Source organism: Podarcis gaigeae (assembly GCF_964106915.1).
Source record: "Podarcis gaigeae genome assembly, chromosome: 6".
Lineage (NCBI taxonomy): Eukaryota > Metazoa > Chordata > Lepidosauria > Squamata > Lacertidae > Podarcis > Podarcis gaigeae.
This window is the reverse complement of record NC_139682.1, coordinates 76,148,846-76,165,264: the sequence shown is the minus strand read 5'-3', so window position 1 is coordinate 76,165,264 and position 16,419 is coordinate 76,148,846. Positions and strand designations below refer to the sequence as shown.

Here is a 16,419-nt window from a genome sequence, read left to right as displayed (position 1 = left end):
AGTGATTTCCCCTCCACCCACCCACGGGAAGGTATTCAACCATACAATTACTCCCCTCCACCCCTCGCAACACACACTTCACCTACAGCAGTTTAAAACTTGTTTCTCTAGGCCACACTTCAGGGGGGAAAAAGTTGCTCGTTCCCCACACTGAATTTTTTATTGATAAGCAAGACAATGGAAAACACAACTAAGGTTGCCCTCAGTCTCACTTTACGCTCTTCCTCTCTTTTTGAAAAGATCTCTATCCATATTCTGCAAATATATATAAAAAAATATTTTGATGCTATGCTACACTGAAATATCCTTCCTTTGATTGTCCTTAATCTTCCTGCCACACTTGTCATCTTCTCTTGCCACACCAGTCTAGCTTGCCAAACCCTTTGAGAACCACGGACACACAGTTTGCACAGACTGAGGTCTTAACACAGCTGGAGCTAATCCACAAATGGCTGTGTTCTTCCATTATAAAAAATAAGAATCTTGTGCAAAGATACCAAGTGGATATCCTATGCTCAAAGTTATCATGTATATCTTTTGCATAATATTACAAAGGATGTTTGGAGATTTTAAAAAAATATTTTTTTGGACTTTTTGATTCAGGCCTGAAAATAAATGTTAACCAAAAGGAAATGGGTGACATTCACATGGAAAGAAATGTATCCAGAATTTCAGGAAAACTATCACAGAAGGAGAGACTACAGACATTGAATTGGCCAAACTCTACAAATGGGAAATAAATGCTGTACTATATTTTGTCCTTGTATTGAAAGCATTCCGAGTCTTATTGCCCTCAACCACAAACAGCACTGTCGAATCATTTACACAAAGCATCCAACCACTTATAATTTATCATTACTTCATAGCAATATATATATGCTTAAATATACAACAGCCTCAGCTGCATTAGAAAATTTCATCCCTATGGAGAAAACCTAAATAAGAGCACACTCAAGAAGCAAAAGAAGCCACATGCTTTTTTTGTTTTTGACATTGTCCCAATTGCACATTTCTCAGCCAGATTTCCACCCAGCTCCAGTATTTCTTAGCATAGCACATCCTTTCCCTTTAGGAATGAAATCTCTCTAGAATATCCCATTAAAGCAAACTGCGGTGACAAAGGGAGCAGGTGAAACCTCTCCTTCTCCCCCTCCCCCTCTCCTTCCCACAAATTCCAACCAACACACCTTGTTTCTGGAGTGCAGATCAGCTGTGAGCAACTCCTGTGGTCAGTGTGCAGCAAGTGTACAGCCCTGGAGTGCAACAGCTGAGCTAAGAATGGCAAGGAAAGCCTATCCGAGGTGGGTGGATACACCAATCACAAGCAGGGCGGAGAAAGGAAGCCAGCCAATCACAGACACTGGTATCACCTCCTCAACAATTAGGACAGAGCAGGTGGAATCCTCCACCAAAGTGTGGCAATAGCCATTCGCACTGTTCATGACTCACTCCTTCTCTGACCTTAAAACCACCTGTGTTGAAACTGGTAGATTTAAAAATGGAGCCTAGGGAGAGATTTGTTTCCAGCCAAGGCTTCTGGTTGGAATCGAAGAGAAGGTAACAGGAAACCCAAGTGTTTACACATTTTGTTGTCATCTCAAATGAAAAATCATTTTGAATTTGCATCTCTAGGCAAGCATCTTACTGTTACTATTACATTACTGTGAAGTGAAGAATAGGATACATTTCGGCTTCCCCCTTTCTAGTGTCCAAGTTAAAATCTATGTTTATATTAAGCTGATTGTATGTCATGAAGTCACTTCAGGAAATTTTACCAAAGGATAAATTTCATATAAAGGAAAGGAAGGGAGAAAATTAATATTTACAGGCAACTATAAAAAAATTGTAAACAAATATTGTCAGGCCTAGGGGTTTGCAGACAATGGTTTGCAGATCTCTTTAAACCACAGTTAAAGGTAGCTATGATTTAAAAATGAGTGTGTGGTGCATGAGGCTAAAATTGTGGCTGTTTCCAGGGGCGGAGGAAGGGGGGTGCAGTGGGGGTGGGACACCCCGGGCATCACCACTGAGGGGGGTGACAAAATGCTGGGTGGCATTCTGCAGCGCACCCAAGCCATGCATCTCTCCTGGGAATTATGCGGTGGCTTGGCCGTGCGCAGGCTCTGTGCTGTCCAAACGGTTCGCCCGCTGCCTCCCCCCCAGCTGTAGGGCGGTTGAGTGGGAGGAGGCAGGCAGACTCTGGAGGCCCCGCCGTCACCCCTCCCTCGCCCTGCCCCTATGGGCAGCTCACCCCGCCTCTGGGCGCACTGACCCAGGCACCTGAGTGGCTTCCTCCGCCGCTGGCTGTTTCACGTCTTTCCTACAGTTGTAGTGCTGCCACAAGCTAACCTATGGTTTGGCTTGGGGTTATGTCCAAAACTGGGCTCATGGTTTGTTTCTGCACCCCTCCAAACAAACCATAGTCATTAATCCAAGAACAAACCTTGGGTATAGATCGTAGTTATTTTGCAGAGAGACTAACCACAAAATGTTGAATGGAACACTAAATCAAGCCATGGTTTGGCTCCTGACAGGATATGGGGAGGAGCAAAGCAGCCGCTGGGGGACGCAGGTGGCGCTGTGGGTTAAAGCCTCAGTGCCTAGGACTTGCCGATCGAAAGGTCGGCGGTTCGAATCCCTGCGGCGGGGTGCGCTCCCGCTGCTCGGTCCCAGCGCCTGCCAACCTAGCAGTTCGAAAGCACCTCCAGGTGCAAGTAGATAAATAGGGACCGCTTACCAGCGGGAAGGTAAACGGCGTTTCCGTGTGCGGCTCTGGCTTGCCAGATGCAGCTTTGTCACGCTGGCCACGTGACCCGGAAGTGTCTCCAGACAGCGCTGGCCCCTGGCCTCTTAAGTGAGATGGGCGCACAACCCCAGAGTCTGTCAAGACTGGCCCGTACGGGCAGGGGTACCTTTACCTTTACCTTTAAAGCAGCCGCCATGCACCAGTACTCTGCATGTTCACATTTAAACTGTATTTAACTTGTGCTTTAAAGAGATGTGCAAATTAGGCCAATGTGACCTTGAAAAGGGTTTTTTTTAATAAAAAAAAGCTATATTCACTATGTGAAAACCAACAAATTGTTAAAAAAGAAATCATGATGATCAATAAGAAATTATGCTCCCTCACCCTCAAAAACCCCAATGCAAGGAATTCTAAAGACATTAAATACAAATAGGTATATAGTTAAGAGAAACAAGGTATGGCTAGAACAAAAAATGTAGAGACCACAACAAGTTAACTGCAGTTAAGTAATCAAAGATATCAGATCGCCAGCACTTTCAAAATTAGCTGGCAAAAAAATAAGCAAACCTCCTCCTGCCCAAACACTACCCAAATCTTCTGAATATTCTTTATTCATGGGGAAAAAATTGTTTCTAAGAGTCAAACCCATTTATTAGCAGAGATTCACTTTATCTGCATCTGTACCCAGGTGCCTATTTCTCCTTGCAAAAATCAGGATTGCTTTTTTGCCCAAATCCTGCTAGAGGCTGCTAAACATTCATGAATCTGTAGCTGAAATGCGAATTGTGTGAGTAAATGGGTGCTACTTATACGATTCCCTGGATCAAGACAACAGCTTGGGAAGGGGGGAGTCTTCAAATTATGTGGCAGAGGTGGCTTAATGAAACCCACAAGCCCCCAGCCTCCCCACACAACATTCCCAAGTCATGCCTCTCCTCGTGACCTTCTATAAGTAATAGGTACAGGGGACTCGATCCTGTCTCCCCTGTCCTAGGCAGTTCAACCTCTGATTATAAGAAAAGGTGGAATTCTGCCAATAAACAGCTTAAGGAAGAGGGATACTGGTTTTAATTGCATCCGCTCTGCCTCACCAATGTGCTAATTGGAGACAGTCTGGTGGTTCCTGATACACACACAATTGCTTGGGTTGGGACCGATATTTGGGTGTCCCCTTCCGCACTGCCACAAAAGAGGAAATGCGTCACCAAGGGAGAGCACAGGGCTGCACACAATTTCCACATGCTAATTTATTTATATATGGGCAAACTTAGAAGTAATTCCTCTAATTTAAATACAATGAAGCTTGCCATAGTTGTGTGAGCTGGTCACCCGCCTGCTGTCCCAGCGCGAATGTCAATAATAATAATAATAATAATTTTATTATGTATACCCCACCCATCTCTCTGGGTTGCTCAGGCCACTCTGGGTGGTTTCCAACACATATAAAAATATAATAAAACATCAAATATCAGAAACTTCCCAAGGTCCAGCAGTAGAAAGGGACAGCTTGAAAAGTCTGGGGGCGTGCACAGAAAACCATAAATCCTAGCCTAAATTACTGTGTGAAATACTTCTAGCAGCAGACAAACAAAACACGGCAGACATTCAGGGAAGTAAAAGTGCAACTATTTACCCCACCATTAATTTAGTAGAAAACAACAGCATTTTTGGTTCCCAAAATATGTGGCATGCCACGTTTCATGGCTAACAGGCTAATCAATTTGCTAAAGCTAAGAATTAACAGAAACCATAACCTTTGTAATATCTCCTTGCACAAGTTCCCTGCTCTGCCTTATGGTTCTTTGCCTTCAAAAATGGACTTGCACCAGACTACCATTCAAACAGAGGTCTTCTCTAAACAGAGCACTGTCTGTTATCGCTCTCATGGAATCACAGGTTTTTAGAGTTGGAAGGGAACACAAGGGTTATCTAGTGCAGGAATCTTTTGCCCAATGTCAGGCTCAAACCCACGACCGAGACTAAGAGTCTCATGTTCTACCAAGTGCGCTATCCCAGTCTCTGTCCTCTAACAGCTCTTTAAATGAAGGATTCTCCTCTGTCAAGAAAAACACATGGCCATCCCAGCCTAGACATCAAGGTTGGGGAACCTTTGGCACTCCAGGTTTTGTTGAACTACAACTCCCATCAGCCAAGGCTATTGACTATGCTGACTGAGGTTGATGGGAGATGTAGTTCTGTAACATCTGGAAGACTGAAGGTTCCCCATCCCAGGTATATACTATTTAACTTCTTTGTATGTGTGTGTGTGTGTGCGTGCGTGCATGCATGCGCGCACGCACATACACACACACACACATCGGTATGCACCTTACAAGCCATTAGTCAATCATTTTGATGAATTCTCTTCAAACCCATATTAGCTGCAAACATATACAGTGGTACCTTGGGTTAAGAACTTAATTTGTTCTGGAGGTCTGTTCTTAACCTGGAACTATTCTTAACCTGAAGCACCACTTTAGCTAATGGGGCCTCCTGCTGCCGCTGTGCCGCCGGAGCACAATTTCTGTTCTCATCCTGAAGCAAAGTTCTTAACCCAAGGTAATATTTCTGGGTTAGAGGAGTCTGTAACCTGAAGTGTATGTAACCAGAGGTACCACTGTAATATTTACCATGGGGTGGGGTTACTAGAGAAGCAAAAGTGGGAGGGTATGGACACTACAAGAAACCATCCTTCTTTCTCACCAATTCTTTGAAGTAAAAGTATAACACATTTCCAATGCTGAGTATTAACCATTCTCCTCTTTGGGAGTTTTGAATGACACCAGGAAGCTGAAAAGATTATTGGGCAGGATTCAACTAAGTCAGTGTTGGGTCTCCAGCTGTTTTTGGAGTACAGTTCCCATCATCCCTGCCCACTGGTCCTGATAGCTAGGGATGATGGGAGTTCTGGTCCAAAATCAGCTTGGGAAACACTGAACTATGTTGTTCAAGTGGAACGAGGTCCGCCCAAGCAAGGAGACGTTTCCCTTCTCTTCTCCCCACGGGTATGTGCCCCTAAATTGGCTCTGGGGGGTTGGGGGAAACCCCAGAACAAGTTATGGGGATGCAGTGGCAGGAGAGGTGGGTGGGAGAAGTCCTTTGGTCCTCATTCTGCTCACACATACCCCAATTTAAACGCTCTAATTCCACCCATTGAACTAAATACATTGCAGACATCACTGGCAGCACAATACAGCATTGTATTTCAGTCCCCAGTGTCATCAGCATCATCACCAAAGGAGGTGTTGAAAGGAGGTGTTGGGAGACGGATGGTGCAAGCCTATTTGCTGTGACATCCATGAGACAGCTGGGCGAGGCTTTGGGCATTTAAGGTCTCATGGCTATGTCAGCACCTCTGCGTTAAATACTTCAGTCACTGCAGCCTCTTTCTTTCCCTTTGCTTGACTCAGAGGAACTTATTATTAACTACTATTATATGTTTTATTGCATTAGCTCCTAAGGCCCACATCCTTTTCCACTGGCTGCTGTACATATCAGAGCAATTAGACCGTCCCTGCCCTACAGAATGGCCGAGCTGGATGTCATTGCTGTTAAAAGGATGGCCTTGCTTTGAATTCTGATTGTGTATCCTTAGTTGCAGGCCAGCAATCTACAGGCTCCTCTGTGGTCTCAATCCAGCCAAAATTAAAAGTCTTGTTTATTTAAATAGTAGAGGGACAACCACAGTTGGCCTTCGGCTGAGAGGTTTTCGCCTTTCCCTTAGTGCATGGGTAGGCAAACTAAGGCCTGGGGCTGGATCCGGCCCAATCGCCTTCTAAATTCAGCCCGCGGACGGTCCGGGAATCAGCGTGTGTTTACATGAGTAGAATGTGTCCTTTTTATTTTAAATGCATCTCTGGGTTATTTGTGGGGCATAGGAATTCGTTCATTCCCCCCCAATATAGTCTGGTCCCCCACAAGGTCTGAGGGACAGTGGACCGGCACTCTGCTGAAAATGTTTGCTGACCCCTGTCTTAGTGGATAGCAGGCTACATTATATCTGTTGCGACTTGGTAGCAATGGCACCTGGTAGGATCTAAACATAACGGGGGTCCTCATAAGGCGTCTTGAGGAGAAACTCCAGTTCCCAACCTGAGCCTGGCACCACCAGTTTCAGGTTTCCAATGGGATACTGGTCACCTTCCAAGGCATTTCCAAGCAGGCATGCTAGGATGGTATGTCTACTACAGATATTAATAATGTGCAACATGAAGAAGCTGGATGCCTAAAAGCTGGCTCCTTTTGGAATAAAAATTGTCCAGACCCATAATTATTATTCAGAACTTTACTTGCAGAACTTTCTTCTCAAAGCAGAACAAAAAGCATCAAAGATACTTCCAAATAATTCTATACATGCAATATCTTGTGCATGTGCAGCACAGGCTCAGAATTTGATAAGAAGTATAAGATCATTCCATTTAAGTAATTCAGTTTGACTTGTAATAATTTGGAAAATTAATTTTAAAAAAGGGGGGGATAAAAGATAATTCCAAACAGTCCTAGAAGCAAAGGTCTCTCTTCCTACAGTTTCTATTGTTGCTGTTTAGTTGTTTAGTCGTGTCCGACTCTTCGTGACCCCATGGACCAGAGCATGCCAGGCACTCCTGTCTCCCACTGGTCAAACTCATGCTGGTAGCTTCGAGAACACTGTCCAACCATCTCGTCCTCTGTCGTCCCCTCTCCTTGTGCCCTCCATCTTTCCAAACATCAGGGTCTTTTCCAGGGAGTCTTCTCTTCTCATGAGGTGGCCAAAGTATTGGAGCCTCAGCTTCAGGATCTGTCCTTCCAGTGAGCACTCAGGGCTGATTTCCTTAAGAATGGATAGGTTTGATCTTCTTGCAGTCCATGGGACTCTCAAGAGTCTCCTCCAGCACCATAATTCAAAAGCATCAATTCTTCGGTGATCAGCAGGAACCGGCAAGCCACTCCAGTATCTCTGCCAAGAAAACTCCATGGACAAAGACGACAGTTTCTATTGGTCTGGAGCTATTTTCTCTCACTTCAGGAGATTCATTTACACCTCCTTTGGTCTCTCTGTGGCGTTCAGAGAAATACTAACTCACCACAAAATGGAGACCCACAGATTAACATATGCTTAGAGTGTAATCCTATCTCTTTCATGTGATCTAAGTCAGGCACATGACAGAGCAGAGAGCAACAACAGTTAATTGTCAACCTATCCAAGTGCTTAGAGAGCTGTTTTTTTTAGCTTCAGTGGAATCTTCCAGTCAAACCCTTTCAGCAAAACACGCAGGCATTCTCCGTTTCAGAGTAAATTAAACAATTAACGGTGTTGGCCTTCAGATCGGAAGCCTTAAAGGTTCACAGATCTTGACTGGCAACCCCACTAACTTCACCTGTGGAAAACAAACTAACCTGAAGTACCACAACTGTTCTAAGTACTGTGGAAGGAACTCTTGTGATACCTGTTACTCTCGATAGTAGATCAGATGAGATCAACTGAATGCATGCAAGTAAAATTTGAGCAAGGTTTTGGTGACAATTCCATCATCCTGCAACACAGTTCCTTACTGTGCTTGCCTACCCATGCACTTGCAGACATAGCAAATATAAGGTGGAGGGATATTATATTACAGCTTGGAAACTTACCTAAAATGGTACAGATGAAAGTACATAAGAGAAAGAAGAATTCTAAAAAAGTAAATACAACAAACTGCATACCACATTAATGACTGTGGCGCAGCTGAACCGCTGTGGGCTCTGGGAACTGAATGTAAGGTGATCTGAACTTTTGAAGATGGATTCAGAACCACATTGAATAAGAACACTTAACCCAACACATAAGTGCTCATAGTTTTTCCTTTATTAATTCGGTAATGTACTAATAATATGGGAGGGATCATTTTCCCCTGTAAGGGATCAAATCCACACATTCTGAAACAATGTGAACCATAACACTTGAAAATCCCCACTTATCTGAATTTTGCGATACAGTTTTGCAACAAATGCGCATCTGAATATCTTACTGAAAACAATGTAAAAATGCATTTCTTGGGGGGGAATTGCTTGCAAAAATGTGCACATTAGTCAAAATCGCATACGAAAATGTGTTTATTAGGAGAAATTCATACTAAAATGCTGACGAATTTTTATGAGGATTAAAATATATAGCAGGAGATCATTAGGCAGAAATGTGGAGAGCTGAATTTAAGACTGGAAAAATGAAAAACTAAGAGAACCAAGGCTGGCAGATCCATCACTATTCTCAGTTTACTAACACTGAACTGGAACAGAAACTCGAGCTTTCTTACATTCCAAGAAAAGTGTTTCTAACCACATGCCCATCCTTCCAATCTGATAACGATAATGATAGTAATCATCTCTGTGTTGTCAACAGTAAACTAATTGCCTCAGTGTCAAAACAATCTCATGTTCGCATTATTATTATTATTATTATTGGTCCACTCGCCCTCTCAGGTGGGCATCATTTCCCCCAAGCGCCAGGATCTGATGTGGGAGGTCCCAGAGATTGTTTCCTAGGCAGCAAAGGAAGCCTCTGGGCTGAGCTTGCTGCCTGGGTAATTGGTCCCGCCTGCTCACCTAATCAGTGAATCACGAGCCAGCATGGGCCATCAGGGTGAGGGTTTAGCCCACCCCTCCAGTACATGACATAGGTATGTGGCTTGCTCTGCACTTTTTGTTGGATCTCCTGCCCTCCCACCCTTTACATCAGGCTTCCTCAACCTCAGCCCTCCAGATGTTTTGAGGCTACAGTTCCCATCATCGCTGACCGCTGGTCCTGCTGGCTAGGAATCATGGGAGTTGTAGGCCAAAAACATCTGGAGCGCCGAGGTTGAGGAAGCCTGCTTTATATATTGCTATTGCATGTTGTTCTCTCCGCCCTTGCTATGGCGTAGCCGGTTGCCAAATTCGGGCCCAGGTTGGAATTTTCCCAGTTGGCAAAATGGCTCCAGCCCTCTGGTTTTCACCTTCCTTGTAACAATTGTGGCACCTTTGGTGGTTTAGGCATTGAATAGGCATAGTCTTGGTCAGAGGGGAGGTTGTAGCCTCTGCCTGGACCCTCCAAAAGTGGGGTATCCTATTAAAAGGATCTGGGGGAGATGTTAAGAACTTTTGAATGGACGCGTGTTGTGCTGTGTCTGTAGCAGATGAGTTTTTTATGCATGCCTCCTTCTTTATTACAGGAAGAGAACAGCTGGGTTAAATCAAGGTGTGAACTGCTGATTGGTGTGAAATGGATGGAAATATGCTCACAGAGTAGAATCGTAGGGGAAACAAGCCTTATTCACTGACATGGAAACACCTATGATTCACAGTTCAGTCTTCCATTAGCAGAAGCCCTAAAGGGAAAAGGATATGGCGGATTTAAAATCTTCAGTCACTGCTAGCTAACATCCAATCAATGAGGCATGTTCCAGGGTGTGACTCCCCCCACCAATGGTGTGACACTTGTTCTTCCACCACCATTGCCTTACTAATACTTCCAGACTTCTTTCAGCCTTGGTCCTTTAATCCCCAATTCTCACAACACCCTTTTGAAACCGGAAAGTGGCTATTAGTTGTGTTTTACATGTGTGGAAATGTAGCATGTTAGCTATTCGGTGCTCTTGCTATAAACAGATGCAGAAAGGGGCAAGACGGAGCAGGTTTAATTGCTGATTTAAAGGGAACAAGCCAAAAGAGCAATTAGCAGCTAGACATGGATATGTATACCTTTATTTATTCACAATGTAAACACACACTGCATACAAAGCTGGCTAGTATCTGTGTACAATGGCTTTACCACAACTTTATTAGTCAATCAGACTTATACTAGGACAAAATTTCATTGTGACCTTCTCCCAGGATGGGAAGAGAATGAGGCAGAAGCAAACATTCCCTGCTTTGTGTTTTTTTGTGACAACCATACTTTTTATGAGATGCATTTTTAAAAAATAAATGCATAAGTAGATAGTTGGCACAAGGGATGCGGGTAGCGGTGTGGGTTAAACCACAGAGCCTAGGACTTGCCGATCAGAAGGTTGGCGGTTCGAATCCCCGCGATGGGGTGAACTCCCGTTGCTCGGTCCCTGCTCCTGCCAACCTAGCAGTTCAAAAGCACGTCAAAGTGCAGGTAGATAAATAGGTAGCGCTCCAGTGGGAAGGTAAATGGCGTTTCCGTGTGCTGCTCTGGTTCGCCAGAAGCGGCTTAGTCATGCTGGCCACATGACCCTGAAGCTATACGCCAGCTCCCTCAGCCAATAAAGCGAGATGAGTGCCGCAACCCCAGAGTCGGTCACGACTGGACCTAATGGCCAGGGGTCCCTTTACCCTTTACCTAGATAGGTGGCACACTTCAGAAGAGGGGTGCTCTGAATTATATGTTCAAGGTATCCTCTCTGTACACAGATTGTGTTTATAACACTACTTCCCATCAGCAGGGAAAGGCATTTTGCACACATTCAAACAATAAGGATGCGAGTAGCGCTGTGGTCTAAACCATGGAGCTTCTTGGGCTTGCTGATCAGAAGGTTGGCGGTTCGAATCCCACGACGGTGTGAGCTCCTGTTGCTCTGTCCCAGCTTCTGTCAACCTAGCAGTTCAAAAGTACACCAGTGCAAGTAGATAAATAGGTGCTGCTGCAGCAGGAAGGTAAACAGTGTTTCCGTGCTCTCTGGCTTCTGCACGGTGTCCCCTTGCACCAGAAGCGGTTTAGTTATGCTGACCACATGACCTGGAAAGCTGTCTGTGGACAAACGCTGGCTCCCTCAGCCTGAAAAGCGAGATGAGTGCTGTACCCCATAGACGTCTTTGACTGGACTTCACCATCCAGGGGTCCTTTACCTTTACCTTTTTTTTACACATTCAAAGCCTTAGGTACCATAATTTTAGAACAAAATTCTGACGACCCTATTTTATCACAATTTAATGATGTGATTATAATTGACGGCTTACTGGCCTTACATGTCACCAGTTGCAATTGTGGTTCACATATACAGTGGTACCTCGGGTTACATACACTTCAGGTTACATACACTTCAGGTTACAGACTCCGCTAACCCAGAAATAGTGCTTCGGGTTAAGAACTTTGCTTCAGGATGAGAATGGAAATCGTGCTCTGGCGGCACGGCGGCAGCAGGAGGCCCCATTAGTTTAAGTGGTGCTTCAGGTTAAGAACAGTTTCAGGTTAAGTACAGACCTCCGGAATGAATTAAGTACTTAACCCGAGGTACCACTGTATAGTTTTAATAGTGCTTGGACATTCATCCCCAATTTTACCACCACCTGAAAGGAAGGAATGTGCTTTGCAGTGTATCCAGAATCAGTGTCATTATTTCCCTCTGGCTGTGTGCACACTTGCACATTAGAATTTTCTCCTCTTCTCTTGTCTCCTGCAGTCTCCTATTCACCCTCAAGATCTGCTACAGAGAGTTGGGGGACCCTGCGGAGCAGTTTTCTGGGCCATGCAAGGAAAGGAGTGGACAAATGGAACTCTGCTCACACAGCACTGAATACAATCCTTAATTAAAACAACATCAGCCAGGTGGTTGTACATATCCCAAGCTATGATATATACAATCTGCCATTTTTAGGCAATTTTTGCTTGAATTCACTCTGTAATGCCAAGGAAGAAACATAATGTCAGGGGTTCAGAAGGAGAGACACAGGAGGGGGAGCAAATGGAGAGTGAGGAGGAGGAGTACGAGGGGGGCGCAGGCAGTGACAGTGGCCAGAGTTATTCCACAAGCCTCTCTAGCGAATCGGAGGACTCACAGAAGGGAGCGCCGGTGGCCAGAGCAAGGGAGATTCCAAGGGAGAAACCTCAAGAGGGAGGGGCCAGCGGGGAGTCTCTGAACAGCAGCTGGAGATCAGGGCCAGCGTCTCCACCAGAGCGCAGTGGGGAGGGGGAGTCCCAGGAGTCGGGACCAGTGTCCTCACCACCAGAGGGAGGAGAGGAGTCAGGTTTGGCAACACCCACATCAGGAAGCGGGGAAACGGTCAGAAGGAAAGTCACCGGCTGGGCGCGCGCGCCAAGTTCAAATGTACAGGAGCGTGGCACAGCGGGGAGCCCGGGAAGGGAGCCAGGTCCTAAAGCCCGCCGGAGGGAGGGGCAAGACTCAGGAGGCTCCGCGTCAGAGGAGTCCAGGAAGGAGGGAACCCCAGAGGGCAGAAGGACCCAACGCAGGAAAGAGCAGCGCAAGAGGTGGAGCCAGGCTAGAATCTTAAACTGGTGTGGGTGGAGCAGTGAGTCAGAGGGGACTTAGCCGGTCTAGCGTTAAGACGTGGGCCTGCGCGCCCAGAGCTTGGAAATGGAAACTAAACTTCAATAAAGACTTTTGTATATAATATCCACTGGGCGTTGGTCCTCTGTGAGCTGGGACCTAGCGGCAGTCCTGACAGTAAGTCCCCTCTCAATTTTCACCAATTTTGCAACCTCGTGGAGTGCGGGAAAGCAGCGAGGGGTGAAGATTGGTGCTTCGCGAGCTCACGAAAAACAGGGAAATGACTACCGAAGAGAGGATAGCGAGTTTGCAAAACGCAGTGACGCAGTTGACTGCAGAAATTGCGGCTTCCAGAAAGAAAGAACAGGAAGCAGCTGCTGCCTGCCAGGATCTGCGAACCAGGTTAGAAGTGCTAACTACACAGAGGCTACCAGCCACCAGACCAGAAGGGATTGGGCTGGGAAACAGAGGAGGGAGCCTGGTATCTCACTTCAATGGGGACCTGCAGGAGTATCCTAACTTCAGAGCAGATGTGATTTATACATTGCAGCTGCTTGACAAAGACTTTAAAAATGAGGGAGAGAAAGTGGGATTTATTATTTCGCATTTGCGGGGGGAGGCAAAATCGTGGCTGCGCAATCTATGGAGAGACAAGGATCCAGCCCTCCAAAATGCGGCTGCCTTCATTAAAGTGATGGATGCGTGTTTTTTATCTGAGATTGATGTGGATATCGCTAGGAGGGAGATTCACGGACTAAGACAAGGTAAAGCCACTGTGAGGCAATATCATGCACGTTTTTTCGGATTGGTGAATGTACTAGCCTGGGAGAAAGAATCGCCTGCCGTCAGAGACCTGTTCTGGGAGGGGTTGAGCGGAGCTGTGAAAGATGAGATCGCAAGGGGGGGAAGACCCCAAACCACCAAGGAAGTGGTGGAACGGGCACTCTCCATTGGGGTTCGGTTGGAAGGACGCCCTTGGGGCAGGGAGGAAGGGCATTTGGGACGCACGCCAGCGAAAGGACTGCCTCCCTTCCCCAAGGAGGCGGCGCGCGCTCGATCCATGCCTCCGCTGGGAGGGGGAGAGGAGCCGATGGAGATAGGTGGTGCTAAGGCTCACTCCACAGTCGGAGCCCTAACTCCGGGAGCAGTCAAGATGAAGCCTCCTAGAGGAACCAGGAAGTGCTACATCTGCGACAGTGCTCAGCATATGGCAAAAGAGTGTCCCCAGCGGTTTCACAAGCATACTGCAGCCGCAGCGACAGTAACAGACGCAATTCAGCAGAGGGAGTCGCAGCAGGAAAACTCCACTGTCTGGCTGGAGATGGCATCTCTGGGGACCAGCCAGACAAGTCAGTGAAGCAATCCCCAGGGATCTTACAGCCCACCGACCCCCTCCCACCCAAACCAGTAGTGCAGCTCACCGCATCCCTTCAGCTCCCCAATGGGCTACTGGTGGAAATTCCCATCACCGTAGACTCGGGGAGCAATGCAGATTTTATAGACATGCAGTTCCTCCAGCAACATGGCATAGCCCTTCTGCCAGCGGCGGTACCTCTGAAAGTCGTCACAGTGGACGGCAGGGAGCTACTGGGAGGGCAAGTGCTACAGCAGACGCCGCCAATGGTGATGCGCATTGGAAACCACCGTGAGGTCATCAGCTTCAACGTCACCCGCCTGTCAGACACGCCCATAGTGTTGGGAATGAGTTGGCTGGATAGGCACAGCCCGGCATTAGCTTGGTACCAGCGGCAACTGACCTTCGGCTCCTCTTACTGCGCAGAACACTGCATCCTGGCGGACTTGGAAGATGAGGGGCACGAGGATGGACCACAGCTGAACTTGGGCATGTTGCAAGCGGTGCCTAACAAATACAAGGAGTTTTTGGAGGTCTTCTGCGAGAAAGAGGCGGATAAGCTGCCACCCCACAGACCCTACGACTGCAAGATCGACCTCCTGCCCGGGGCGACGCTCCCGACGGGGAAACTGTACTCCATGTCTGAGGATGAATTGCAAGAGCTCAGGGAGTTCATAGATCACAACCTGAAGCGGGGATTCATCCGGGAGTCCAAGGCGGCAGGAGGCAGTCCCGTGTTCTTTGTAAAGAAGCGGGACACGCCCCAAAAGAGGCTGGTCGTTGATTTCCGCTTCTTGAACCTCAAGACCAAGCCCTCAGCATTCCCTATGCCCAAGATCGATGACCTGCTGGCGACGGTGAGGAAGGGTCGCATCTTTACCAAGTTGGATCTGCGCGGAGCGTACAATCTCATTCGCGTACGGGAAGGCGACGAGTGGAAAACAACCATGTTTACGCCGCTGGGCACTTATGAATACAGAGTTATGCCTTTTGGATTAAAAAATGGTTCCCACTGCTTTCAAGCCTTCATGCATCATGTCTTGGCGGGTCTCCTCTACAAGAAGTGCGTCTGCTTCCTGGATGACATCCTAATCTTCTCGGAATCGCCGGAGGCTCACGAGAGAGATGTTAGGGAAGTTCTGCAGAGGCTGCGGGAGCACAGGCTGTACGCCAAGCTGGAGAAGTGCCAGTTCGACAAGACGGAGGTGGATTTCTTGGGCTACAAACTGTCCGACAAGGGACTGGCTATGGACGGTGCCAAGGTACGTGCAGTACTGGATTGGAAGAGCCCACGCAATAGGAAGGAAGTACAGAGGTTTGTCGGTTTTGCCAACTTTTATCGCAAGTTCATCAAGGGTTTCGCCATGCAGACAGCGGCCATCACCGACACCCTCAGTTCCAAGAAGAAGAGGTTCATCTGGACGGAGCAGGCAGAGCAGTCCTTTCAGAAGCTCAAGCAGCTCTTCGCTTCCGAAGAGAACCTACTGCACGTAAATCCCAGCAGGCCCATGAGAGTGGAGACGGACGCCTCAGACAGGGCCGTGGGAGCCGTTCTGTTGCAGCAAGACCACCAGGGGGACTGGAGGCCGTGCGCTTTCTACTCCAGAAAACTCAGCAAAGCGGAGCAGAACTACACCATTTGGGACAGGGAGTTGCTGGCCATACATGCAGCCTTCAAGGCGTGGCGGCACTTCCTCGTCGGAGCCAAGCACACGGTGCAGGTCCGCACAGACCATAAGAACTTGGAGTACTGGCGCACGGCGAGGTTCCTGAACCAGCGACACATCCGCTGGGCGGAGTTCTTTGCAGATTTCGACTTCAGAATTGAGTACATCCCAGGAAACAGCAACGTCTTGGCGGACGCGCTGTCCAGAAAACCGCAGTATCTGGAGGCAGAGGCACCGGCGGCGGCCAAGCACATTTTCACACCACAGGCGTGGGCATGCGCGTCAGCCACGGTGGACCTGGACGCGGTGCGCCGCGCGCTGCGAACAGACTCGTTCGCCCGAGCCAAGATGGAGGAGGTGTGCAGTGGCAAGGCGAGGGGTGACGAATTCCAAGTGCGAGACGGCCTGCTCCTACGCAAGGGAGTTCTCTACGTACCAGGAGACAGCCTCCGCGCGAAGGTCCTGCAA

The 16,419-nt window shown here is 47.4% G+C and overlaps 1 protein-coding gene across 50 annotated transcripts in view; it reads right to left on the bottom strand.

Moving 5' to 3' along the window:
* Positions 1–16,419, bottom strand: part of LOC310846537 (uncharacterized protein) — a 138,176-nt gene that overhangs the window by 70,759 nt on the left and 50,998 nt on the right. Inside the window, exon 1 of one of the 50 annotated variants that reach the window (XM_083743268.1) lies at positions 1,188–1,278. The exons of the other annotated variants lie outside the window; for them this stretch is intronic. The gene's annotated coding sequence lies outside the window, so the exon portion shown is untranslated. Of the gene's footprint in view, positions 1–1,187; positions 1,279–16,419 lie in introns of those variants that run through there. 50 annotated transcript variants of the gene reach the window in all.